The sequence below is a fragment of the Pogona vitticeps genome, chromosome 3, assembly GCF_051106095.1.
Source record: "Pogona vitticeps strain Pit_001003342236 chromosome 3, PviZW2.1, whole genome shotgun sequence".
In the NCBI taxonomy this organism is placed as follows: Eukaryota; Metazoa; Chordata; class Lepidosauria; order Squamata; family Agamidae; genus Pogona; species Pogona vitticeps.
In genome coordinates, this window is record NC_135785.1 from 222,972,178 (window position 1) to 222,999,188 (window position 27,011).

At 40.1% G+C, this 27,011-nt stretch overlaps 2 long non-coding RNA genes across 2 annotated transcripts in view; one reads left to right on the top strand and one right to left on the bottom strand.

The window, feature by feature from the left end:
* The window catches only part of LOC144588000 (uncharacterized), a 35,523-nt gene extending 8,848 nt beyond the window's left edge, over positions 1-26,675 (bottom strand). The window contains exon 1 of the long non-coding RNA XR_013543294.1: positions 21,400-26,675. This is a non-coding gene — a long non-coding RNA (uncharacterized LOC144588000). The remainder of the gene's footprint in view (positions 1-21,399) is intronic.
* LOC144587999 (uncharacterized) lies at positions 42-15,203 on the top strand. The gene is made up of 3 exons (XR_013543293.1): positions 42-1,934; positions 3,072-3,182; positions 13,679-15,203. It is a non-coding gene; the product is annotated as an uncharacterized LOC144587999 (long non-coding RNA).
* Positions 26,676-27,011: the final 336 nt, after the last annotated feature.

Sequence of the window (27,011 nt, forward strand, 5' to 3'; positions counted from 1 at the left end):
GTGGCATTTGTCTCCCCAAATTGTCAGAGCAACAGTCTTATTTATGTATGTATGTATGTATGTATGTATGTATGTATGTATGTATGTATGTATGTATGTATGTATGTATGTATGTATGTATGTATGTATTTATTTATTTATTTATTTATTTATTTATTTATTTATTTATTTATTTATTTATTTGATTTCTATCCCGCCTATCTAATCAATTAAGATTACTCTAGGTGGCTTGCAACAATAGAGCAACAACAATATGGATTAAAAACAATTTTACAAAAGAAAAGTTGCAACAGATTGGAAGAGAACTAGGGAGTAGAAAGAAAGGGGAATCAGGAACTGAAAAAGGGGAAGGCCTGCCGATACATCAATGTTTTTAGTTGTTTTTTGAAGGTACCCAGTGAGGGAGCCGCGCGAATGTCAGGGGGAAGGTTATTCCAGAGGCGAAGAGCCACCACCGAGAAGGCCCTGTTTCTTGTCTTTTCTTTCTGGGCCTCCCTTGGCGTTAGGCTCCTCAGCCTCACCTCCTGACTCGCGCGAGTGACACGGGTAGAACTTGGTGGAAGTAGGCGCTCCGCCAAGTAACGAGGCCCTAAGCTGTTTAGGGCTTTATAAGTAAGCATCAACACTTTGAAGTCGATGCGGAAACGGATGGGCAGCCAATGCAGTGCGGCCAGAGTGGGCGAAATGTGTTGGTATTTTTTCACACCACTAAGAAGTCTGGCCGCCACATTCTGCACCACCTGTAGTTTCCACAACGGCCTCAAAGGTAGCCCCATGTAGAGCGCATTACAGTGGTCTAATCTTGAGATTACGAGCGCATGTACCAACGTAGTGAGCGCCCCCACCTCGAGATAGGGCCGCAGCTGGGCTATCGGCCTATCTTAGTTATATGGTACCTTTAACTTGAAAAAAAATCATAGTCCCCCTCCCCCCCGCTTGTCGCTGGTCACCTGGCCCCTCCTCCTTCATTCATCTCAGGCCAGCAACTGGATCTATGAACCAAAAGCACATTTAGGAACCACTTCTATAGATCCGGTGCGAACTGGCTGAATCCCACCTCTGTGACAGGGGTTGATGGGAACTGGGGTTCAACATCATCAAGAGCAGTTTTAGAAGTGGTAGCCATACTAGTCTGTGCAAGCATATTGGGCAAAATCCAAAGGAACAAAAGAAAACAAAAACCATCTAGAGCAGTAATTTTCAGTGGGGGACCCTGGCACATTTGAAGGGGACCACAAGTGGGAAAGCATGATTTACATATCACCTTATATGGTTCATTATGTGATTTGTACAATCCTGATTCTACCTACTATATTTCTTTTATATTGTTTTGTATGGCTGTGGCCAAAAAAGGGTTGACGATGCCTGGTCTAGAGGACCCCAGATTTATCAGCCTTGCAGTACAAGTTGTTTGACAAATTTCATTTTGCAACATAGCCTCAGCCATACAAAGCACTATAAGTGTACTAGAAGCAATGTGTAGATGAGCACATTGAGCACAAATTACTAAGCATTTATACCAACGTAGTTGTAGCTACATGGATCTCCCTTCATCTTCGCAGCATATTCATAACAAGAGCGAAAGGAAATTAATTCTGTCCTTGGCATTTCCTGGTACATATATTTTCCCCAAAGGAATGGCACGAATAATTCCCAAATATTGCTGTTTCACCAGTTCTGTTCAATTGAGTGAGACATGTGCAGACCTCCTACACAGCTAGGCTGAACAGTGCTTGCTCACAAATTAACTTTCACATTTTTTTTCTAAACCAGTGTAATCCTCTTGAAAGAGAAGCAGCCACTCTCAAATAATCTGAGGAGGAGAATGACACCCGGTAACTACCTTTGTCTGTAAGAGGAGCTGATCTTTGTGCATTTCTCTTTTGTACATTTGGAATATAGCTGTCTTCCTGCCGCTCTGCTTTCATTAGGCGGTAAGAAACTTGGAATTCTGCACATGTAAGCCAGTCCTTCACATGTAATTAAAAATAATGAGAATGTGTTTTCTCTGACATGGTGGCTGCTAATGAGTTGAATTTCTGTTGTGAAAAATGGAACAGAAGGCATTTAATTCAAGTCTGAACTAGCCATATCTACAGCAGAGCCTGCTAAGAATCATTTGACAGCCTAACCGCCCCCATGGATGAACTTGAGAATGATGGCATTTTCTTTGCTCTGAAGCACTGTGGAGAAAAATAAATGACATTACTTGCTTTGGCTTCTTTGATGGCTAGAGAGTGGGTTTATTTTTAAAAGCTAGCTGTAATCTTTTATTTCTATTTGCTAAGAGGCATGTAGAATTAAGACTGGAGATTTTGGGTACTGCTGTGAATCAACAGACTATTGCAATAAGTCTCATTTGTACCTAATGGTATGAAGCTATGAACTAGTACAGGAAATGTATGAAATTATGTTATAGTATCTGTAACTCTTGGCAGAGTGTGAAATTTTGTGGTTTAAAAACCTTTAGCTATGCAATGGAAATAGCTCAGGGATCTATAGAGGAAAATTAGCTTCAGGTCTCCCCTCAGTAGACCATCCCTTATTGCTTAATTCTTCTTAACTGGCACTTAGTATCTCAATGACTCTATCGGAGACACTGGTAAAAGAAAGAATAAAAAGTTCAATTTACTCACAGATCTGAATGGATCAAAACAAAACAGTATTCTGTAGAAAATGTCTGCTTACATAAATAGAACTTAACTGAATTGTAGCTACATTATTACATGACTTTCTAACTGACTACATAGCTGATACAGACTGATGTTAACTTCTGAATGACATACTCTGACTGACTGGGGGAGGGACACTTAAGTAGAGAGGGATGGCTCTCTTTAAAATTTGAGGCAGAGAGGGAACAATTGACTGCTGTTGGAATCATTGACATTCACCCAGTCCAGAAAGACCCCTCTCAGCCAAACCTTCTTAAAGGGAGAATGTTCCAATAATTCCAAGAGTAACTTCAGAGATCAAATCCACTTGGACACATGAGAATATCTGCTGTCATACCTCCAAACTAAATAACAGAGTCTTGTGTTATTTTTAAGACTAAAATGTTCTGTTTGTCAAAGACTTTTCAGATGCACCTGAAGAAGTGGGCTACAATCTACAGAAGCTTATGCCAAATGAAACCTGCCCGTATACCCCCACCTCCACTGGAAATGTCCAGGAAAGTAAACTCTGTACGTTCTTGGTTTCTTGGTTTATTCAATCAGATTCATTAGTAGTTAGCAACAAGCCAGATTAGAATCTTTAGGTTAATGCAATCAAATATTTTTAGGGGAGGCTGTGAAGAGACAATGGATTATTACTTTAGAAATGAATATATGCTGTTTGAAATGAGGAGCTGCAACAAATTGGACTGAAGAGAGAAACATCAGACACAGTATTCAGGAGGTTCCTCTCTCTATTTGGCTTTGTGTAGAGAGAGAGAGAGAGAGAGAGCTTATCACTATTTGCAAGACTGGTATTTCCATGGGTGGTGACCATAACCTTGTGAGGCTCGTGCATATTCATGGCTCCCAGTGCTACACTGCAAGCTATCTGTGAATAGGTAGGTTTCATTTTTTTCTGGGTCTTTGTCAGTATTGTAAACAAAAGACTACAAATAGCTGATAGCAAGATTATGTTAGCCTTCATAATGTCATTTGTGCAGGTTATCAGCTTTACCTTAGCATTTATCATCATAGGCTTTAAGCTGGATTTCCTGTACTCCTTCATTACTTTACATCAGATTGCACTCTGAGTATAGTTCAAAAGGTTTCCTTTATCCAGAGGGCAAATGCAAATAATGCCTACAAATGTCTGCATCTAGTCTAGTCTAGTCTAGTCTAGCCTGTTGCTGTTTAGTCGTTAAGTCATGTCCAACTCTTTGTATCTCTATGGAACAGAGCACACCAGGCCCTCTTGTCTTCCACTGCCTCCCAGAGTTGGGTCAAATTCATGTTGGTAGCTTTGATGACCCTGTCCGGCCATCTCATCCCGTCATCCCCTTCTCCTCTTGTCTTCACACTTTCCCAGTGTCAGGGGCTTTTCCAGGAAGTCTTCTCTTCTCATGAGATGGCCAAAGTATTAGAGCCTCAGCTTCAAGACCTGCCCTTCCAGTGAGCACTAAGGATTGATTTCCTTCAGAATGAATAGGTTTGATCTCCTTGCAGTCCAGGGGACTCTCAAGATCTGCTCAAAACAATATTGAAACTTCTTGGGAAAATTGATGTATTTGGAGAAGGAGCAGGATTAAAGATAAATAAAGAAAAAACTAAAGTCATGGTGAAAAATCTAACAGCCAAACAAAAAAGTCAATTCTCAGAGAGATCAGACCTACAAATAGCTAAGAAAGTTAAATACTTAGGAATATTTCTAACTGCTAGATGTGTAACTATAAAATAAGAGTATAGAAAACTATTTAATCAAATAAAAATGGACTTAGAAAGTCTACAACTATCACTATTAGGAAGGATTGCAACAATTAAAATGAACATCCTGCCAAAACTACTCTTCCTATTTCAAATAGTGCCAGTGAAATTAGAGAAGAAATATTTCGATAACCTATACAACCTGATATTAAAATTTATCTGGCAAGGGAAGAAAGCCAGAATTAAACTGAAAATGTTGCAAGAATCCAAAGAAAAAGGAGACTTTGGCTAAACCAGATTTGACCTTATATTATCAATCATCTATCCTAATGTGAAAGAATGGATTAGTCTCAGAAACAAAAGACTTTTATATTTAGAAAGACATGATTTACAGTTTGGTTGGCATGCCTTTTTATGGTACGAGAAAGCCAAAACCCACAGATATTTTCAAAATCACTATATTAGAAATTCATTGTACATGGTCTGGGGAAAAAGAAAAAAGAAAATTTACACAAAAATACCAGGATGGGTTTCATCTATAGAAGCATTCATACATCCCAATCTTCTGAGCTTTGAGAACATCTTGACATATACAGATATGTTAGATGTAAATAAGAGACTAAAATATAAAAAATGATTTGATAGACCAGGGATTAGGCTCATCTTGGTGACCCATAATGCAATTACAATCTAGGTATGAAAGAGATTTAAAAATATATGATTTCTGTAAAGAACAAATAACACTTGACCAAATAATTTTAACATCAGATGATAAATTAATTGGGAAATATATAAATTTCTTAAATTGGAAAATGGCTGATGAACAAATCAATGAAACAATGGTACAATGGGCAAAAAAATTGGATACTATATTGATCTTGAAAAATGGCAAAAGTTGTGGACCAGAAACTATAAAATGACATTGGCATTGTCCTATAAAGAGAATTTATACAAATGTTTTATGGATGGCACTTAGCACCTGATAGACTAGCTAAAATGGTTTCTAATCAGTCAAGTAATTGCTAGAAATATCATAAAAAACGGGAACTTACTACCACCTTTGATGGACATGTGATAAAACAAAAAACTTTTGGATAAAAATACATATATGGCTTGTTAAAATAATCAAAAAACATGTAGATTTTAAGCCAGAATTCTTTCTGTTAGATATAATACCAGAAAATGCAGATAAACAAAATGTATATTTAATACTGCATATGTTAACAGCCATGAGGATAATATTTGCACAGCACTGGAAGAATGAAGAAACACCTCCAGATGAAGAAATAATTAAAAAGATACTAGACTGCACAGAAATGGACAGAATGACATTAAAAACCAAAGGGAAGGAAGATTTAGAATACTATCAAACTTGGAATCTCTTCTATCAGTGGCTAGAAATACGCTGTGTAGATTAAGGACTTAATATGTATCGTAGATGTATCAAAAATGACTATAAGCGGAACAGAGGGGACACAAGTATAGACAGACTTTTTAAAGAAGAAGAAGAAGAAGAAGAAGAAGAAGAAGAAGAAGAAGAAAGAAAAGAAAGAAAAAACAGTCCTTTTTCCTCCGCTTTCCTCCCAAGAAGTAGGTGTGTTTTAATTTTGTGGCTGCTGTCACCATCTGCAGTGATCATGGAGCCCAAGAAAGTAAAATCTGTCACTACCTCCATATCTTCCCCTTCTATTTGCCAGGAGGTGATGGGACCAGTGGCCATGATCTTCATTTTTTTTGATGTTGAGCTTCAGACCATTTTTTGTGCTCTCCTCTTTCATGCTCACCCTAGTCTAGCCTAGCAAGCCTTAATTGCTACCCTGACCAGCAACAAAATGACTTTGTTGAACACTCAGAGGTGAGGGGCCTTTTGAACAAGCAGCTGGTGTCTGGTGACTTGTCCAGGGTCTGAAATAGCTTTCTTTTTCCCTGTTCTTCAGGATGTTGCTCTCATACCATGGCATAGACCACTGGTTCTTAACCTTGGGTTACTCAGGAGTTTTGGACTGCAACTCCCAGAAGCCTTCACCACCAACTGTGCTGGCTGGGGTTTCTGGGAGTTGAAGTTCAAAAACATCCGAGTAACAAAGGTTAAGAACCTAGGGCATAGACTAATGCATTTCCAGTGCCATCTGACACTCTTACTCCTATGGACATTGAACTCTGTCAGACTTACTGGTTCCTACTCTTATCATCAACTATCCTACCAACTGGTGTCATCATTCAGTGAAAATGTGCACAGCTGCAGAAGCAGCAAATTTCATGCTAGACATTATGAGGAAAGGGGTTAGAAATAAAATTGGTGTGCCCAAAATGTAAAGCCTCATTCTTCAAGGCAAAGATGGGAAATTAGCACATCATTCTCCTTTCATTTAAGAATTGGTCAAGGCTTCTATCAAACTATAGAATAGAATAATAAAATAATAGAGCAGGAAGGCCATTGAGTCCAACCCCCTGCTCAATGCAGGAATCCAAATCAAAGCAAATCTGACAGATATGGTTGCCCAATTTTCTCTTGAATGCCTCCAGGGCTGGAATGCTCACCACCTCCCAAGGTAATTGGTTCCATTGTCATACTGTTCTAACAGTTATGATGTTTTTCCTCATATTCAGCCTAAATCTGGCTTCCTGTAATTTGAGTCTGTTATTACATGTCCTGCACTCTGGGATGATCAAGAACAGATCCTGCCCCTCCTCTGTATGACTATATGTCAAGTGTTTGAAAAGTGCCATCATATCTCCCCTCAGTCTTCTTTCCTCCAGGCTAAACATGCTCGCTGTATTTCCTCATACAGTTTGATTTCCAGTCCCCTAATCATTCTTATTGTTCTCCTCTGAACTTATGCCAGTATATTGGCATCCTTCTTAAAGTGCAGTGATTAGAACTGTCCAGAACTGTTCTTACAATTGTGACAATGAGTTTGGGGGGTGCCCCCCCAGTAATTTCCACAAATTAATTGTGCAAAACTACCCCTTAATTTTAAAGACAATTGACAATTCAAAGCCTTGAACTGAGTTGTTTTTGTCCTTCATGCAATCCGCCAGGCCTACCTCTCTTGCAGTATGTGCATACTTTTTGGTTGTTGTAGGTTTTTCGGGCTGTCTGGCTGTGTTCTTGAGGTTTTTCTTTCTAACGTTTTGCAGTCTCTGTGGCCAGCATCTTCAGAGGACAGGAGTCAGAACTCTGTCTGTGCTCTGGTGCAGATTGTGGGACAGTTGATTATTTATAGCTGTGGGATCAGTTTTTTTGTAATTTTCAGGAGATTGGATGATTATGGTGATCAGTGTGTTTTTTGCTGTGGGTGTGTTGTTGTGATAAGGGGGAGAGGTGATCTGTCACTGTGATTGATGGGTGTCATTAGCTGGTCTTTTGTGACTGGGTAGAGTTCGTTGACCTTTTGCAGGCTGTGTTTTTCAGTGCTAGGAGCCAGGCTTTGTTGAGTTTTAGACTTTCTTCTTTTTTGTTGAAGCTCTGCTGGTGTTTGTGGATTTCAGTGGCTTCCCTGTGCAGTCTAACACAATGATGCACAATGCATTTTTTCTCTTAAAGAGCAAAGAATTCTGCATAAAATATAGAAATCTCTAACCAGGGGCAGGCAAGGTGCAGGAATGTGGCTGCATATGCCCCCCATATGCTCATCAGTGTCTCCTTCCTTTGCTAGCCAAAAAAAGGTGGCAGGATGGATTGCAACATCCAGAAGACTCCAGAAGCAGTGTTTCTAATTTTATAGCTCATAAGACCCTCTGCAATGTAATGTTAACATGTTAAATTATACAAGAAGCATACATACAAAGAATTTTTTTGGTTCTGAAAACTTCCAGGATAGAGGTGGCTAAGCAGGAAGTAGAGAAGTCAACAGTTCCAATAACTAGCTTGGGGCTTCCTGTCATCCCTCCAACTGCTGTTCAGTGGCTGTCTCAGCTTGAAGGGGATGATACTGAGCCTAGTATTGTTCCAGCATATGTGGGGCCACTGTGCTGCTCAGTGAATTAATGAAAGAAGCTACTTGTGTATGGAAGTATTGGACAGTTTTGCACAGTTTTGTCATGACAATTTAAAAATTATTATTTATGTTTTTGCTCAAGGACCTTACTAGAAAATTCTTGCCTTCAGCTTTGGACACTCAGTTATTCTATCCCTCTGTGAACGCCTTTCTTCCTTCACAGAAGTGATCTTGGCTTCATTTCATCTGTACATTTCCTTAATTTCTCAGAAATGCCCTGCAGCCTGGCTCCCTCTTAGTCTGGGACTCCTTTCCCTTCTGTTTGCCTGTGAATGTCCTGATCCTCCACGGAACCCAGGGCCACTACAAGCCAAACAGTGATATTTTACAAAGTACAACAACAACATTGTCATAAGCAATCCCTTTCATACTAGAAGTGGTCATTGTAAGCTTGAGTAGGAAAAGAGAACCTAATTTCTCCTCATAAGGATCTCATAGCACAGTCTTTTGTCGCACCATCTAATTCAGTTCATCACACATGGAATGAGATAATAATTAAAAGCTGCATTATGTCACAGACACATGATTAATTCTGAAAGTTATTAATCTTGCAAATCTGATAGAACTCATTTAGAATACTTTAATTTAAAATTGTGCAGGTATTCAGCAAATCATATCATTCGATTAGCTAACCAGAAATAACCAGCATATTTTAAGACAAATGCATCTCATGCAAAAAGGGTTTGCTTCTAATTTATATTCATTATAACACCTCCTACTATGATGGGAACAATTCTATCTTCAAAATATAAAATGCTGTAATTTGTCTACTGATGCTGCCCATACCCTTTCATACAATATCCCTAATATTGTTCTCTGAGTTATTTAAATTATATGATTTTTGCTGACACTCCACAGAACCACTGACACTGCTTGGTTCATATTCATCTCTCAGAATGACACATACAGGAAGAGAAGAAGCTTCCTTACCCTAAATCAGACCATAGGTCCATCTAATTCACTGTAGTCAGCTCTGAATGGTGGTATCTCTCCAAGGTTTCAAGCACTGTTGTTTGCAAGCCCTGCTTGGAAATGCCAGCAACCTGGCACCTTAAACATACAAGGTGTATGTTTCACCAATAAGCAGGGTTTCATGAGCATGATCCCAAACCATACACAGTCAAATCTGGAAGTTTCAGGTGAGGAAAACTATCACTGCCACTTCTGTTGCCAACAATAAGTTCTTTAGTTTACAAAATTATTCTATCTCCTTGTAGTGCAGGTTAATTGTAGTGTGAGCTGTGGTGTGATTTTGGGTGCCAGCTGCTTGGAAAGGTCAAATTGGACTCTGAATCAACCATTCAGAAAACGGCCCAGTTTGCATCATATAAATGCCAAAATCCTATTACATAACATAAGCAAAGTTTTTTTTTCCTGCTCCTCACCAATAAGCTCTTGTAAAGTACTCCTTGTTGCAATTCTTGGGAGAGGGTGGCACACAGTACCAAGCCAATGAGTGTACCCACAAGAATAGTGTTATTTACCACTGTGGAACAAAAATGTACCAAGTTTCCCCAAAAATAAGACAGGGTTTAATATTAATTTTTGCTCCAAAAACCGCATTAGGGCTTATTTTCAGGGGATGTTTTATTTTTTTCATGTACAACAATATACGTTTATTCAAACACAGTCATGTCATCTTCTTCTGGTTGCTGCACAATGGTGGAGGGTGGGGTTTCACTTAACTGGGGCTTATTTTGGGGGGTAAGGCTTATATTTCGAGCATCCTGAAAAATGATACTAGGGCTTATTTTCAGGTTAGGTCTTATTTTCGGGAAAACAGAGATTATGTGAGCTGATTCAAAGTCCATTCTGTGAATTGATTATTGGTCACACCTACTCTGAGTATTTGTGAGCTATGCAGATGTGCATCATTCAGAATTATTTAGCCTGTAAAACAGAACTCTGTTGAGACAACATTAATACGTTGATTGAGTTTCATTGGTAGGAGGGATGCATAATCACATATTTTGTAGTGTGTCCAGTTGTGAAAATACTAATGATAGAATTGAATTTTATGGCCATGATCTCAAAGCTACCCACCCACATTTAGATCTGAAGGTTTCAGGTGAAAAAAAATATTACTGCCATTTCAGTCCCAACAATAAATTCTTCAGGTTAGTTTATCAAATGCATTATTCAGTGAAAGAACAAAGCTGAAATAAAGCTGTGTTCTCCTATCAAATACAGCACAAAGAAAAGAAAACAACACCTGAGTTATAGATCTTGCTGTGTTCATGTCCCTGCTATAGCTTTATGACATTTTCCAAAGATTTCTCTTTTATGTTTACAATCCCATTTATGATAATGAATGCCGCATTCCGAACTCTTTTTGCACATATACCTTTGGGATATTTTCATCCTAAAATGTACTGTGATGTGAAACTGCAGCTGCTGGGCAACAAATACCATTTCCATGAGACACATTTAATGCAACTCTCTTTTTTATGTTGTTTAAAACCGTTTCATGTTATAGTGTATTATAGTTCACCATACCACAGTTCTGGACTATACTACCAGATATGTGCTTTATCTACAATTGTGGAACTTGTGTGTCATACATTTTTACACAGGAGCTATCCACAACACAGGGACCTATCTGTAATAAGCTGTTTTAACCAACATGTATTACCTGAAGGCACACTTCCTTCTGTATCAACCTGCCTGTGCTCTAAAGGTCATCTTATCCATCAATGTCTTTCTCTATCAGAGAACATGGAACTGCTCGTCTCCCTGGATCGCTCTTGTGCCTTTGGCCTACGCAAGGAGAATTGTGCAGACATCCTGCCTAGAATGCAACTAAAATTAAATACTTCAGAATCACTTGACTAACAGTACTCACACCAGTTTGCCTTCAAAGAAAGAAAGAAAGAAAGAAAGAAAGAGAGAGAGAGAGAGAGAGAGAGAAAGAAAGAAAGAAAGAAAGAAAGAAAGAAAGAAAGAAAGAAAGAAAGAAAGAAAGAAAGAAAGAAAGAAAGCATGTTGGCTAAGGTCTTACGATTTGCAACTCTTAGTTGCCAGAGCCTTGTTTCAATAAAAGAACTCTGCTTGGTACCAGAAGTGCAGCATGGAGGGGGCAAACTATGCAAACAGAAGTAGCTTTACCATGAAAAGTAAATACATAGCCAATTTTTAATACATTGCCATTGTATCTTTTTTTAAGGTGGGATTTTCTGCCTCAGATGCAACAAGAGCTTGAGTGGCAGTGGTGTGCAATGTTCCATTATTGGAATGGAAATGTCTTCAATAGGCCTGCTTGCTAGTGCTCTTGATCTGGGTAGTTGTCTGCACTGTCATTTTGCATATTGTGCATCTTCTGATTCATGGGTATATCCTTGTTTTTGGGTCCCTTATCAATGAACAAAGACTAAATGTGATCATCAGCTTGCTCCCTGAATTCTCCAGCATGCATGGGGGTGACTGGGACTCAAACATGTCTGTTGTTTTCACACTGTTTTCATCCTTTCACTTGTGTGGTACATTTTCCCCAGCTCTTCCAGGCTGAGGCTACTTGTTAGACTTCCCAGCCCTACCACACTCCCCAACAAAATAAAAGAGCATAGGATTGCTCTTTCCAGCATTGTTAGCACTCTTAGATTGGCCTGTCTTATTTTTTTACTTTATGCTTGGCATAGATCCGTTTGTTTGGATGAAATCCAATGGTAGTCTGATTTAGAACAGAGAAACTGATATCAATAGCACTAATATATAACAACATCACAATTAATATATTTGTGATTAAGCCTCATTATTTCTATGGTTCTGTTCTAAGGAAGACTAGTCTTCTGTTCAGCATTGTGTGTGCCTCCATGCAACTTTGAAAATGGTTGTTCTTCATAAAAATAATATTTGTTTGCCATCAAGTCAATTCTTACTTCTGGCAACCCTTTTCAGGTTTTCTATGAATGGCATACTCAGAAGTGGTTTTACTATTCCATTCTTCTGGAGTGTCCTGGGACTGTGCAGCTTGCCAAAGGCCACATGGGCTGTCTGTACTCACTGGCAGCATAGTGGGGAATTGAAAACACAAACTCTGGCTCTGCAGTCTAACTCAGTGAGCCATCCATCCAGCTTCATGAACAGTAGTATAAAAACATATTAAATGCTTTAAAAAGAGAGAACAAAGCATGTTGCTTATATACCACTCCATGGCCCTTAAAGCCCTCTCTGAGTGGTTTACAATTTGATAATGAAGCCTATACATTCCCCCCTCCCTCCGTGACCTGGGTACTCAATTTACTGACTTCAGAAGGATAGAAGGCTCATTGAACCTCAAGACGGCTACCTGGAATTGAACCCTGGTTGTGAGCAGAGTTTTGGCTGGAGTATGGCCGTTTAACCATTGCACCGCGAGGCTCTATAATAACATGAATGAATCCCATTGCATCAGAAAACAGAAGGGAAAAAGATCTATGTTGGAAGAAGAATGGAATGTGTCAAGTAACTTGAACGCATGAGTTTGCTTTTTGATGGACTATTTATAAAACTAAAACAAATGTAACTCCAGAGTTGGAAATGTTACTTTTTGTTCTCTTAATTCTCTGATCACAGCCAGCCTCTCCATGCAGGATGTAGGATTCTGGGAGGTGTAGTATCAAAAAGTAACCTCTTAGTTTTGAGAATCACTGCTTCCATGGTAAAGCAGGACCACACACTGAGTATATTCCAACTGTTCCTGCTTTGCAGACATTTCTATTTCCTTGTCCTAAACACGATTAGGAAAACGATCTGTGCAGGATAAGAATTTTGCTCACCCAGAGATCCCCCCCAAATCAATGTTTTTCCCTAATACAGTCCTAGTGTTGCTGCGCTCTTCATTGCACTGCTGTAAATGCCTGACAAAAGACCACATCTAGAAAAAGACCAGGCGTTCAAGCCATAAAACTGGCATTAAACTACTGTTACATTTTTCTCACTGTGCATGTTTCCCAGCTGAATACATTGTGGGAAGCCAGCTTGACATCTGTGTTATTGAAGAGCCTGGTTTGATATAGCAGCATGTAGATTTTCATTCCTTTGCAATGGCAATTTGTCACTGCAAAATGAGTAGCAAATACAAGAGTATAAGACTGATTGATGTTTGTTTGAATAATAGCTATCTAAGGTATTTCTAAGGTGACAATCACAGACATGTTTAAGAGCCATTTATTAATTTACTGCAAGAACTTCTTTCCTTAAAGTTACAGTGTGCTGAAAATTGAAAACTGTGGATGGAAGAATATGCTTTAAACCGACACAAGCACACAGACATGCATACACAAACACATGATGTATATTCTTCTTCTAAGGCATAAAACTAAGCAATTATTTTGTCTGTTACAGACCTCCCTTTTGATATCCTCAGCAATGCTAGCTCCAAGTTTCCATGGACCACAGAAAAGGACACTGAAGGTCCATCACTCACTTCAAGGCCACCAAAGGAAATTTTACCCCCATTGTGAGAATGGACCATTGAAGATGTTGCTGGTCATGGAGGTGTGTCTTTTACAAGCTCGGCTCGGCAGAAGACAGCATGACAGCCATCTGGGCTGTAGGCATGCATATACTGTAGGTGTATGCATTTATTTAATGATGTTTGTATGCCCACAACATGGAGTCATCTGGTGAATTTACTGCTTATAAGCGTAAAATGGTATCACTACAAAATAAGATATAACACCATGAATTCCAAAACTGCATCACAAACCAGATCCAGTTGAAGTTTTCCCACAAGGGGGGGGGGCACTGACCATTTACCCCACAGTTTGAATCAGAGTTGGCATGGGTGGAATTGAAACAAAAGCTTTTGACTATGCAATCTAAAGCAGAGTGCCACACAATTGGGTGGGAAATCATCTCTTTTAAGTGGAGAATCATCTCTTTTTGTTCAGCCAGCAGGTGGGTTTAATTTTGCTCCAATTTGATGGCATTACTTCCCTCCATTTTGTGTCTGGTGTTATCACCTCACTCAATGCAAAGGGGTGGTTGCAAAGTTGTCAGTTCTTTTTTAACTTGTTGCCTCCAATCAATGTTTCTTTAACAATAAAAAAAGCTTTCAAGTTTGCATTGATACAGATAAGTGCTATGTCAGTTAGGGGGAGGAGTAAAAATTAAAAGGAGATGAAGGAAATTGCCAACTGGTCCATCTTTAGATCAAAACTAGCTTCTGAGCATTGTACTGACACATTCACAACTTGCTCTGCCTCTATTTCTGCTGACTCCTGCGACATGATAATTCTTTGTATTCATCTGAACAGCTACAACAATTTCACCCAGAGAAACCAGAAGGACAGAATTTGGGGGGAAAAAAGTCAGATCAAAGCAGTTTCCACCTGCTGTGTAGTCATACCCAATCCTACATAAGGAAACAAAGTCCTTTCTTCATGACATCACAACTTTCTGGAGGAGGGGGATAGCAATGACATCACGGATCTGCCCTAAAGAGGAAGATCAAGTTGGTAGCAATAAGACCTGCCAGCAAAAAGGAGGATGTGGTGGAAGCTCTATTATACCACTGTCTTCCTCAATGCCTGGCTCATGAGAACCAAGCCCTTGAAAAGACTGACTAGAAAAACTGCCTATGCTGAAATGCAGACAATTTCCCTTATTATTTGCCCTACATGTGAGTTTACCATAGAATAGGTAAGCAAGCTTCCAGAAAATTCTAGCTGAGAGGTTAGAATCCAACTTCCTTTTTTGGGCTGCTAGATTGCAACTAACTGGTATATAATGAAACATCCAGAACAGCTTCGTCCCAGGAGCTTGAAGACAGCCCGAAAATGAAGCTAGTGGCTCCAGAATGATCCATCTAACAGGTCTTTACAAAGCAAAGCGCTAGTACAAAGGTAATGGTGTCTTCTTTCCAAAATAGATAAAGTAACTCTTCAGGAAAGTGAGGAAATAGCAATCAACCGGTCTTTTACTCAGAACGAAATTGCATTGTCAACCAGAGGTGAAAGAATATTACTGATTTTTCTGGAAATCATGGTAATCAAAAATAAGAAAGATGGCAGCCATACAAGAGTAGTATGGGGATAGTCAACTGTTTTCCCAAACTCAGTAGAAAGGTTTGATTTCTACATGTTTCTCTGTTGACTGTCCTCTCTTTCTGTTTTTCAAAACAGATTTTTAAAAACATATTAGCCAGAATCTTACTGGTGTTAATGTAAGGCTTGTGTTACCTGGCATTGCTAACTGCAACTAATTAGCTGGGTGCTGGGGACTGCGTGGTTCCAAGCCTGATTACGACTGTGCAACTGAGATGTAGTCCAACACCTTATCAGTTAGCCACAATTAGTCACTGTGAGTTATACAAGTATCAATAGGATTATTAGACCATGTGACTGGCCCCTACCCAGGCTTGTGACTTTTTACAATAATCTTCCTTTAAAGGGTTTACTTCAGCCATTAACCATACTTAACCAAGAGGTTAAATAAGAAAAATGACATTCTCTTTATTACAAAGTAACAACTTATAGGGAAACAGATTTCAGCATAAGCTTTTCTTCAGTTACAATCCAACTAACCAAATGCAACCTCCTTCTTTGGTTACACTCTTTCTTCCCCTTCCATTCCAGCTCTCCAGTTCCCTCCTCCTCCAGGCTCTCCTAGATAGACTGGCCACCTGCAACCCAACCCCAGCCAGTCACCTTGTTTCTCCTGTTCTGTCGCAGACCAAAACAAGACAAAGCAATGGTCAAGATTTACCAGGATACCATTTTTGTCAGCAGTGGCTCCACAGGGTAGGTGGGACTCATCAGCCCTGGAAGGCAGCCCATCTAGGAGAAGGAAAACTCTGACTTCAAACCTCTACTGCCTTGTGGCTATATCCACCAATGGAAAAGGCTTCAGGAGTTAACCTCGAGGCAAAATCTGGAGCTGGAGTCCTGGAGGCACTTCGTGTCATTCTGTCAACTCCTGCAATGTCGCTGAAACCAGTTGTATTGGCTCTTGCCTTTCCATTGGACTATTTCAGTGATGTGGAGAGGGGGGATTTGCTGCTTGGGAAACAGCCTATTCTACATATTATTTTACCCAGGCTTCGTGCCCTGGAGAGGTCACTCCAGCTTCACGCACAGTGTCAAAACACTAGACACTGTTCCAAGTCCTCCATACAGAGCAGGTTAGCATAGTCTCTCGAGACTGAAGAATGCCTATGATGGTTCCACAGGGCTGACAGCATGGTGGCTTTCATTTTAACTCACCTATCTTCTTCCCTACCTCCCTTGGGGTCACACAGACCTGTTTCCCATGCTAAAGCAATTGAAACAATCAAGGAGTCTGGGAGGCTGGCCTAGTCTACAGGTAGATTGGGGTGGCAAAATTTCCAGTCTGGTCCACTTGTGAGGTATAAATTGAGGTGCAGCTGGCCATTCTGCTTGAAACTTACTCCCACCCGCTTACTCCTTGTTCTACACTGGAAAACGCAGTAAAGTTTTTAGTGATCCATGTTCTTTTGTCACATGTTTATTGGGAGCATTTTTAATGCATTAGAACATATCTAGGTTGTGATGGAAAGCTGTCATGAAGGTGTGGAATCCTCCCCAGGCAGATCTCCAAGGGGGTGGGGACAGTGAGGTCCTATGCATACCCAGTTTAGAGGCTGTTGCACACTCCCACCGCTTGGTGACAGATAGGGCCACCCAATCACACCCACCCACTTAACTCCATTCCTTGGTAACCTTGGTTACCCTCAGCCAGCAGTCAGATCAGCTGATGCATGATCTGTCCTCCATGGTAGTGCCAGAGGCTATGGCTGAGGGTATGGCTGATTTGTTTTTTTTTTAAAAAAAGAAAAGAAAATAGGGTGTGTTTTGTTTGTTCCCCTTGTTTCTGGAGTCCCTGTGCTCACCTGACAAAAATGCATGTTTGTACTAAAGCTAACCATAAAGCTTTCTGCTGCACATACATACAGCCCTATTCAAAAGTAACACAACATTGGATTACTTATTTGGACAAAGAAACTGATTTATTTTATTTTATTTTATGTTTGCTTCCTTTCATGATGAAAAGTCATACACCATTATTAGCTGGTGCTGAGTTCTGAATGCCACTTTATTTGTGGCACCGACTTTGTTCCTGCTGATAGTTATTCTGAAGGCTGAAAGGTTAACAAGAGTTGGCTGGAACCAAGCAGTTTGCCAGGTGTTATTCCCCATGATGGATGGAAACAAGCCAACTGAAAATTATCACTGCAGTGCAAGTGACTGGCAACTCTTCATTTCAGCACAACAACATTATGGGTGAAGATAAAGCTCTTTCCCTGACTCCCCCTGCTGCAGCTACAATAATTTGCAATAATTGCTAAGCAGCAGAAATCCACTCCTTCCAGCATTTCTACTAGTTCTTGACAACCAGATGCATGATCTATTGACACATTCATGGTCCCTCCTGTGTAGACCTGCCATAGACAACCAGTTTCATTTCTTTTTGCTTTCTTTGTCGGCTGGTAGAACAGCTGAAGATCACTCTTAATATCTTCAGTGCGGGGCTTTAAACTCTCATGAATACTGGCAGTGAAATAATAAAAACCAAGCCGGCTGTATATCTCAATGAGTTAGATTTCTGGCTAAGGAGCCAGAGGTTGGGAGTTGGATTCCTCACTGTGCCTCCTATGAACAGAGCCAGTTTATGTGACCAAGCTGCACTGTTCCTTGGTGCCTCCATATGAAGGTAATGTTAAACCTGAATATTCTCTACCTGGAAAACTCTGAATAAAGGGTTGGTGTAGATCAGAATTGACATAACAACATACAATTATTAATGTTACTAGCACTGAAAGTAGGATCTCATCGGATGTATCAGCAGACCTTTGCCTTTAGAGTCACAGTGTACTGATCCAGCACATTTGATCCTTGCCAGCCATGCTGCAGCACTCGTTCACCAGTCTCCTACTAAGCGGCACAGCAGAGCAAACGTTTGGAGATAGGCAAGAAAGAGAAAGTGCAGGAAGGCCTCCTTCTGACTATGAACTGATTCTCCCAAGCTTTAAATGTTTCTCAGATTGGGGAAATGAGTCCTCCATCACAGCCTGGGGAATCTGGAAGACTAGCAACTTGTCTAGCCTCTGCTCATGCTGTGATTCTTTTATGGATAAGTGGAAAGCTTCACATTCCAGGTCAGGCAATCCAAGACCTCTTTTAAGTATTACATCCACTTACAGAATAATTCTGGATTATCTCGGATTAATGTTCACCCAGGACACATACAGCATGCTGAATCCTTCTCTCTCTCTCTCTTGCTCTCCATCATTCTTCCCCACTCTTAATGTCTTCTTCTTTTGGAACAAATTCATTTCCCAATTACATCTTATGCATATGACTTTTAAAAATGTTTTTATAGGGATCTTTATGCCTTTATATAAATTTCTATTGTAACTGCATCAGGCAGATTTCTGTATTACTGATCCCACATTTTATGACATCTGATTAATGTATTAGATTTTAACAATTAGGGATGGGCAAAAGTTTAGTTTCACATTGTTTTTCACAAAAACATATAAAAATTCTGATATTTCTTTAGGTTTTATGGAAAGAGTTTGAAATTAAAGTAAAAACCTGAATGTGGGAGAAACCAAAACTGAGAGATTCATCAGTTCACGACCAGGAAGATGAGTGTCTAATTTTTAGAAGCATGGGTTTGAATTCCTGTGCATGAATGCTGAATTAAGGTTATCAACCCATTTTTTTTCTGAGAGACTCCTCAATGTTTAACACTTCCATGACAAGCTGGTTCCAGGTTATATTCATGGTCCAGAATTGGTCCAGAATTGAGCTGCTCGGCTGGTGAGTGGTGGGGACGCTAGGGGACACATCAAGCCGATTCTGTATAAGTTATATTGGCTACCAGTTGCTGCCCGGGCCCAATTCAAAGTGCTTGTTTTTACATATAAAACCCTAAAAGGCTTGGACCCTGGATACCTGAAGAACCGCCTCCTTCCATATGGACCTACCCAGCAGTTAAGATCTAGCCAGGGGGCCCTTTTGAAAGAGCTGTCCCTCAAGGAAATAAGAGGGATGGCTTGTAGACAAACGGCCTTTTTGGCAGCTGCCCCCAGACTATGCAACACCATCCCAATTGAGATTCATCTGGAACTGGTACTGATGGCATTTCAGTACCAGGTCAAAACCTTCCTGTTCCAGAAGGCTTTTAATTGAAATAATATCAACTGAGGGTCCTGATGGCAATTTTTAGAGTATATATTTTAATTGTATTTTAATTGTTTTATCTTTTTAATTGTATTTTAATTGTTGTAAGCCACCCAGAGACCTTTGGGTAGTGTGGGTGGCTTATAAGTTAAATAAATACATAAAATAAAATAAGTGGTGGGAATTCAGGCTGCCCTTTGCTATGTATAGTTTCCAAATCCCGTGAGGTGCTAGTCCCCCTCTATTCAGCACTGGTTAGGCCTCACCCCAAGTATTGTGTCCAGTTCTGGACACCACACTTCAAGAAGGATGCTAACAAATTGGAACAAGTTCAGAGGAGGGTAACAAGGATGATCAGGGGGCTGGAAACCAAGCCTTATGGGGAAATGCTGAAAGAATTGGGCATGTTTAGCCTTGGGAAAAGAAGACGGGGGGGTGATATGAAAGCACTTTTCAAATATTTGAAATGATGTCATACAGAGGAGGAGTCATCCCAAAGTGCAGGACACGCAGCAATGAGCTCAAGTTAAAGGAAGCCAGATTTCGGTTGAATATCAGGAAAAACTTCCTAACAGTTAGAGCAGTACGTCAGTGGAACCAGTTCCCTCGGGAGTTGGTGAGTGCTCCAACATTGGAGGCATTCTAGAAAAACTTGTATAATCACCTGGCAGATATGCTTTTATTGTATTCCCGCATTGAACAGGGGGTTGCACTTGATGGCCTTGTAGGCCCCTTCAAACTTCACTTTTCTATGATTCTATGTAAAGTTTGTCATCTTTTCCCTGCTGACAACGCCAGTATGATATTGTGTGTCAATATCAGGTCATTTCTTGGCATTTTGAATCATGGAGGCAGAAGCACAATATCCAACATTCACAAACTGCAGGGTTTTTTTTCTCTCCCAAGAATTAAATATTAATTTTGAAACACTTCTGAACGACCAGAATAGTTTAGATTTTTTTCCAGATTCCTGAGGTACAGCTTTACCATGAACAATAAAAAGTATAACACATAATTATTCACTATGAAATCATTCTGGTTTCTTACATAATTGCAGGCATAACATTGTATATTCAGATGATGCATCTCAGAGAACAATCACAAAATTTGTCTCTTAAAATAGAAGTAATGAGGTTTGGCAGTGCTTCATCATTGTCATAGTGCATGTCCAAGGTGAGCAAGATTTGTTTAATCACCACAGAGTCTGTGGTGGAGATGATACTTAGCAGAAGTAGTTTACAGTAGTTCACAGCACAGCTTGCTTCTAGGTTAAATACTTACATTTGCAAATGCACTAAGTGAAATGAAAGATAAGCTCAAATGCCAACTATGTTTATTAGTCATTTTATTATTATTATTTATATCCCACCTTTCTTCCAGTGAGCTCAAGGGCATGTACAGGCCGATTTACATCTGAACTATCCTATATGGTAGTTGAAATCAAAGAAACCTGAATCACTCCATGGAACCCAATCTAAAGGAGAGATAATGTCTCACAGAGTATGTGTGTGGGAGGAGGTTTTATTCATTTAAAGAACCTGATGTGTTTCACCCACTTAATTATTTTACAGTCCTCCTCAGGGACAGCAAGTTAACTTCACTTCTCACTTAGCGAAGAGTAGAAACAGTTTTCAGAAATTTCTGTAAGTGCTTTTAACATTGCCCCTGAAGAAGGGCACACAATAATGAAGTAGGCAAAATGTGCTAAGCTCTTTTAATTAATCACACACACTCTCTTACTTGAGACCTTGTCTCTTCTTTAGACTGTGAGGTAGCTTAGTCTAAGAAAAAAGGATTAGCCCAAGGTCACTCAGGAGGGTTCATGGTTGACTTGGCACTGCAACATGGATCTCCAAAAATCCTGTCTACAGACTGCACTAGTAACTTTGCAAAATCACTGTGAAAAAGCACACCTACCGATTCAACTGTGGAGTATGTTGTACCACAAACGGAATGAAGGAGCATCACACAAAATGTGTGTCAGGTATACACAGTCCCAGATCACTCAGGCAATCCGATGAATACCTAAGAAAGGGATAAAAAAGCACACATCTCTAGGTCCCAATTTCATCTAAGATAGGAAAAATCCTCTGAGGCATCAAAATAATTCCGAATCAGATCCTGAGTACAAGAGAAACATCTTCATTAAGTCTTATTTAAGGAAATCTCATGAGAGAACCACTCCCTTCTCAAACTGTAAAAAGCACGTCTATACATTCCGAGAAAATTGCTTTAGTTTTGAACTTTGCTGAGGGGAAAGATCTGTCTCGTCAGCTAAAATCTATTTACTTTTTTCAAGGCTTTCTTATTTGTGGGAAGGGGCCGTCAGTGCAATCAGCAAGTTCTCCCAGTGGAGGGGAAAAATGTTTCCATAAATGTCTAATTGCTTGCTAGTTGCCTTCACTTAAGATAGCGCCATGTCTGAGCACTCAGCAGTCCATGAACTTCTGTTTTTCCTCCCTCCCCCCATATTGCGTGAGGAGATACCCAAGGGCAGGGCAGCCGCCCTCTCAAACGCATAACAAATGCACTCAGCTTGAAAGAGACATGGATGTTGTCATTGGCCTCTGGAATCAGCTTGTCAAGTATGATGGGGGAAGAGGAAGCAAAGAGCTGCAAGTGTGGAGAGATACATGCACGCACATACGCAGTGCAAGTGTCACAGGCAATGTGACTGCTCTGTGTTTACTAACAATGTCAGAGGCAGTTAGATGATCTTGATTTTTCTCATAGGTACTCCAGTGATCAGAATGCAGTCTGCATCACAGGTGAGAAGCCTGCTGCGGGGTGGTGTTTTACCCCCTTTCCTTTTACCCCTTCCAACTCACACTTAGAATAGGAAGGTCACTGGCCAAATTGCTCTTAATGCAAAAGCATGACATTTTCCAGACCGTCAGAAATCCTTTTGGTGTATCTCCGAGAAAAACAACCAGCACCATTTCAAGGTCCAAATTCCTTTCAGAAAGTATGGAAATGCTATACTTTAATCATCTGTGTAAAACCTTTCAGAAAGATGTGACATGGGGGGGGGAATCAAAACAAATTAATGTATCCCTCTACAAAAGTCAATACCCTAAGAAGCAGCCATGTTTAGCCTCTCTCAGCAAAAAAATAAAAATAAAAATAAAAAATAAAAGAGAGAAAGAGAGAGAGAGAGAGAGAGAGAGAGAGAGAGATCCTTGGGACACCTTCAAATCTGAGACATTTATTTTAGTATGAAGAAGTGGACTGTAAGAGATGAAAGCTTTTTCTGAAATAAATCTGCTTTAGAGGTGCCACAAATTCTCTTTTTGTTTTCTTTTCAATAATGAAAGACAATGTTATTCAGAGGTGCACAGTGAAACACCAAAAGAGGCTGTTTGAGTGCACAATGATTTCCCAGAGTCTGTTTCAAAAAGGTTTCAACAATAACAGGATATCATGCTTTCTCTAGAAACTCAAAGCACTCCACAATTCAGATGCCTTGCAATGTTTGAATGAGATATAAAATGGAGAATTATTTTTCTTTTTAAGTTAGCTATACAGTAACTTAATTCATTCACTTTTCCCTGTGAAGTTTGGTGGCAAGTCACAAAGCCTGTTCAAATCCATTCAAAAGTGGGGTGTCTTGTTTATTTTAAAGAAAACAATTTACCCTTGGAAGTTTAGCAGGGATGTTGGAGCCCGCAGAAATAGTTGTACACACAGCACGTGAATTAGCCACTCAGACCCAAGCTCAGGGTTTTGAGCTGTTCACTTTTAAAAGTCTGGCTTTAATCATTCTCTACTCCATGGTATTAGCAACAAATTAGGGTTGGCACACCTTTTGTTTTAGAGACTTCTCATCTCTAATGCTTGTAGAACAGAGAGGTACTTTATGGTCCGACTCTTTTCTATTCCGAGTGTAGCTTTACCTTATGAATTTGACCAGCACCAATGGGGAGAATTTCACTTCCATACATTTTTAAAGACCTTGACCAAGTTTGCAAACTTCATATTCAGGACATAAAGACTTTGAGGCTACAAAAAACTGCAAGTAGGAGCAAGTGAAACAGATGGATATTCCCACCCTTATTGACTCTGCTGCCCCTTTTTCTATATCAAGACCAGGATCTCTCAGGAAATACCTAACTATTCATGCTGTGCATGTAACTTAACAATTTATCATTCCATTTATTTGTAGAACAATACCTATTAACGTTATGAGGCATAGAGTGGAAGGCAGAGGTATCTAATCAACATCTCTCTGGTTTCTATTATATGGGAATTTTATATTTAAAAACCAGTTCTGATTCCCAACCCCTCTCTTCTCCTTTTCTTAGCTTTGGGCAATGTCTACTCCTGTTTGTGACAAAATCAGCCAGTGCATTTTTCTCCTATCCCTGTAATTTAACTAACTTTTGCTTCAAAAGAGCAGCTAGGGAAAATAAACCCCCAATGCCAGAGAGAAAGCTTTATTGCCATTTACAGACATTCCTCTGCTAATATATGCCATTTTCTTTTGAGTGATGGATGCCACCATGTGGTTGAGGCTGGTAACTTTTTATCACATCTTTGCTCGATCAGATTAATATGTCTGCAATTAGTAATGAGCCCCTGAAGTTGTGTATCCATTGCAGGTGTGGGGCAGAAATCACAAAACTTTCACTCCACAAGGAGCTCTTGCTTCTCTAGCAATAATAGCTTCCTCGACTCAACTTTAAAGCTACTGACAGACTTAATAACAGGCATCATGTTAGCTTCTCCTGATAATGATATTGCCTGCTACAAAAATAGAATCCTGAAAGTCTCCACAGTATTTTTTAGCCCGTTCTATATTTCTAATATGTTCCCTTTAAAAAGAACCAGGCAGTATTATATCCCCATGAGTCAGAGAAGAACTCAATCCTGTTTATAACTGCAGAGAGGAAAAGAGGAGAGTGGGCGCTTACTGCCCACATCGCCAAATGAATCAACCTGATTAGCTGTCGAGTGCAGAACTGCTGAGGGTCTAACACGGCGGCGGTCACCTTTACACATAACAGCACAGGAAAATTACAATTTCAAAAAACATTTAGACACTTACACTGGAGGAGCAACTCCAGTCATTTCCTTGAGCATTGCTTAACACAATTTCATGCCCTTCCAGCCCTAGCTGAGCAGCATTATCTGTTCCTCTCTTGTGACAAAGCCGAGGGAAGCAATTCAAGCAGGCAGAAGAGGTGAGTCTCAAACAGCACTGGCTGAGAGGGTCAAAAAGCCACAAACAGAACATGGAAGGTTGTGAAGTTAGAGAAGGTGCCAGAAGAAGCTGGTTTGAATGAACACATCCAGGTCCTGGTCTGATCCAGTTAAGAAATGGCTGTCTGCACTGAGGCCCTGCTGAGCAGGGGACCCCCTGAGACCAAGTATAAGGCCAATTTTCAAAAAGATACATGCATATACCGTGTTTCCCTGAAAATAAGACAGGGTCTTATATTAATTTTTGCTCCCAAAAATGCATTAGGGCTTATTTTCAGGTGATTTTTTTTTTCATGTACAACAATCTATGTTTATTCAAATACAGTCATGTCATCTTCTTCTGGTTGCTGCACAATGGTGGAGGGTGGGGTTTCAGTTAACTAAAGCATATTTTGGGGATAGGGCTTATATTACGAGCATCCTGCAAAATCATACTAGGGCTTATTTTCAAGTTAGGTCTTATTTTAATGGAAACAAGGTATTACTTTGTTATGTGCCATCAAGTTGGATCCGACAGTGACCTTAATCATGCTTTCAAGCTAAGTCAGATATTTAACAAGTAATTTTACCAGTTCTGTACCCCCAGTGAGGTTCAGTAGCTAATCAAGGGTTCAAAGCAAGGCCTCCTGAGTTCTAATCCGTCATTCTGTTCTGTATACCACACTGGATATTACTAGCAATGAGCTATTCAAGTTATTTGTTTTGCCAGACTTCTAAAATGAACACCTTAAAAACAGGTTTCCTCCACATGGTGCCTCCCAGATATGCTGAATTAAAACTTTCAACATGCCCACCGGCATGACCATTGGCTGGGATTGGATCTCTAATCCTGAGGGCATCAGTTATTATATGACAAGGCCAGTTTCAGAGAAGAACAGAGGAAGGTGGCCAAGGGTCCTGCTGTCAAAACTTTACAATGACCAACTTGAACATTTCAGTACCACATCAACCAGCCCATGCACAGATGCCTTGTATCCCTGGGGCTAGCTGCTGGGTCTGCTGAGAATGAGGGATTTGGCACTAGGGCTTCCTCGAGTCTTGCTGATTTTTGCTTTAGCATTAGTCTCGTAAGGAAAGTTGTTAGTACAGCAGGAACCACTGTTTGTTTCATCACCATTTGGTTGTGTAATTATAAACATTATGGCAATAAAATCTGCTTAAGTAACCATTCCTGTTATAGTCCACAACACACATCACACTTTACGACAATCAACTGCCAAGGCATGCCCATTTCTTTTAGAAAAACCCTTGCTGAATTGCTTTTTTTTTTTTTTTTTAAAAAGAGAGTATTTTAACTTATCCATTTTTTCGCTCTAAGTCATGTTGTGAGCCACTTTGGGATAAAGTCAGGAATCAGGATATATATGTGTGTGATAAAATGAAATAAATAATGCAGGATGGTAGAGTTTCAAACTTGCAAAATGGTAAATTCCATTAAATTGTTCAAGTAGATTGTGACTTTCACTAAGATATGTGACAACTAACGGTGCCACAAATATCTTTTGAATAAAAAAGAGTGAGGAAGAAAAGAAAGATGCTCGGTGTGAAGGGAGAGGGGAAAGGGGTGAATGAAAGTAACAATTTGTGTAAAGTGGTTGAGCCCATACTGAAATTTGTGGTTAAAAGTGATGGACCTTGAATTTGGGAACACTCAATGCATATGGGTCATCTAAACCAGCAGTCCCCAATCTTTTTGGGGCTGTGGATCAGCTGGGGGGAAGAGAGTTCCATGAGCGGGGGTGGGGGCACATCATGCTTGTGCAATGGGCTTGTTGCACTCGTGGGGAGTGTGACATGCCCCCCGTGAGTGTGACACACTCCCCACTGGTGCAACATGCTCCCCACAGGTGCAACACACCTACTGCGGGTGTGCCATACCCCCTGTGGTGCGACACACCCCTGCGTGAGCATGACACACCCACCACATGTGCAGGCGGGGGCAGAAATCTGTATCCGCGACCCAGTTCTGGCAAGCCCATGGACCAGCACCGGGCTGCAGGCCAGGGGTTGACGACCCCTGATCTAAACAACATCTGCACTGTATTTGTGTCTCCTGTAGTTCTCCATTTGCAGTTCCAGGATTGTCCCTTCTTAATTTGTTGCCTTTTACTCACATCTTCTTCCATAAGCCATGGGCTTATGTACAGGTGTCAACCTGTACAAAGTGTCATCCTGTACAAAGTGGTCCTGAGGGACTAGATAGGTGGGATATAAATAAATAATTAAATAAATAAATAAATAAATAAATAAATAAATAAATAAATAAATAAATAAATAAATAAAATAAACTCCTTAAAGAAAAGAAAGATAGAGATTTATAGTGTCTATGT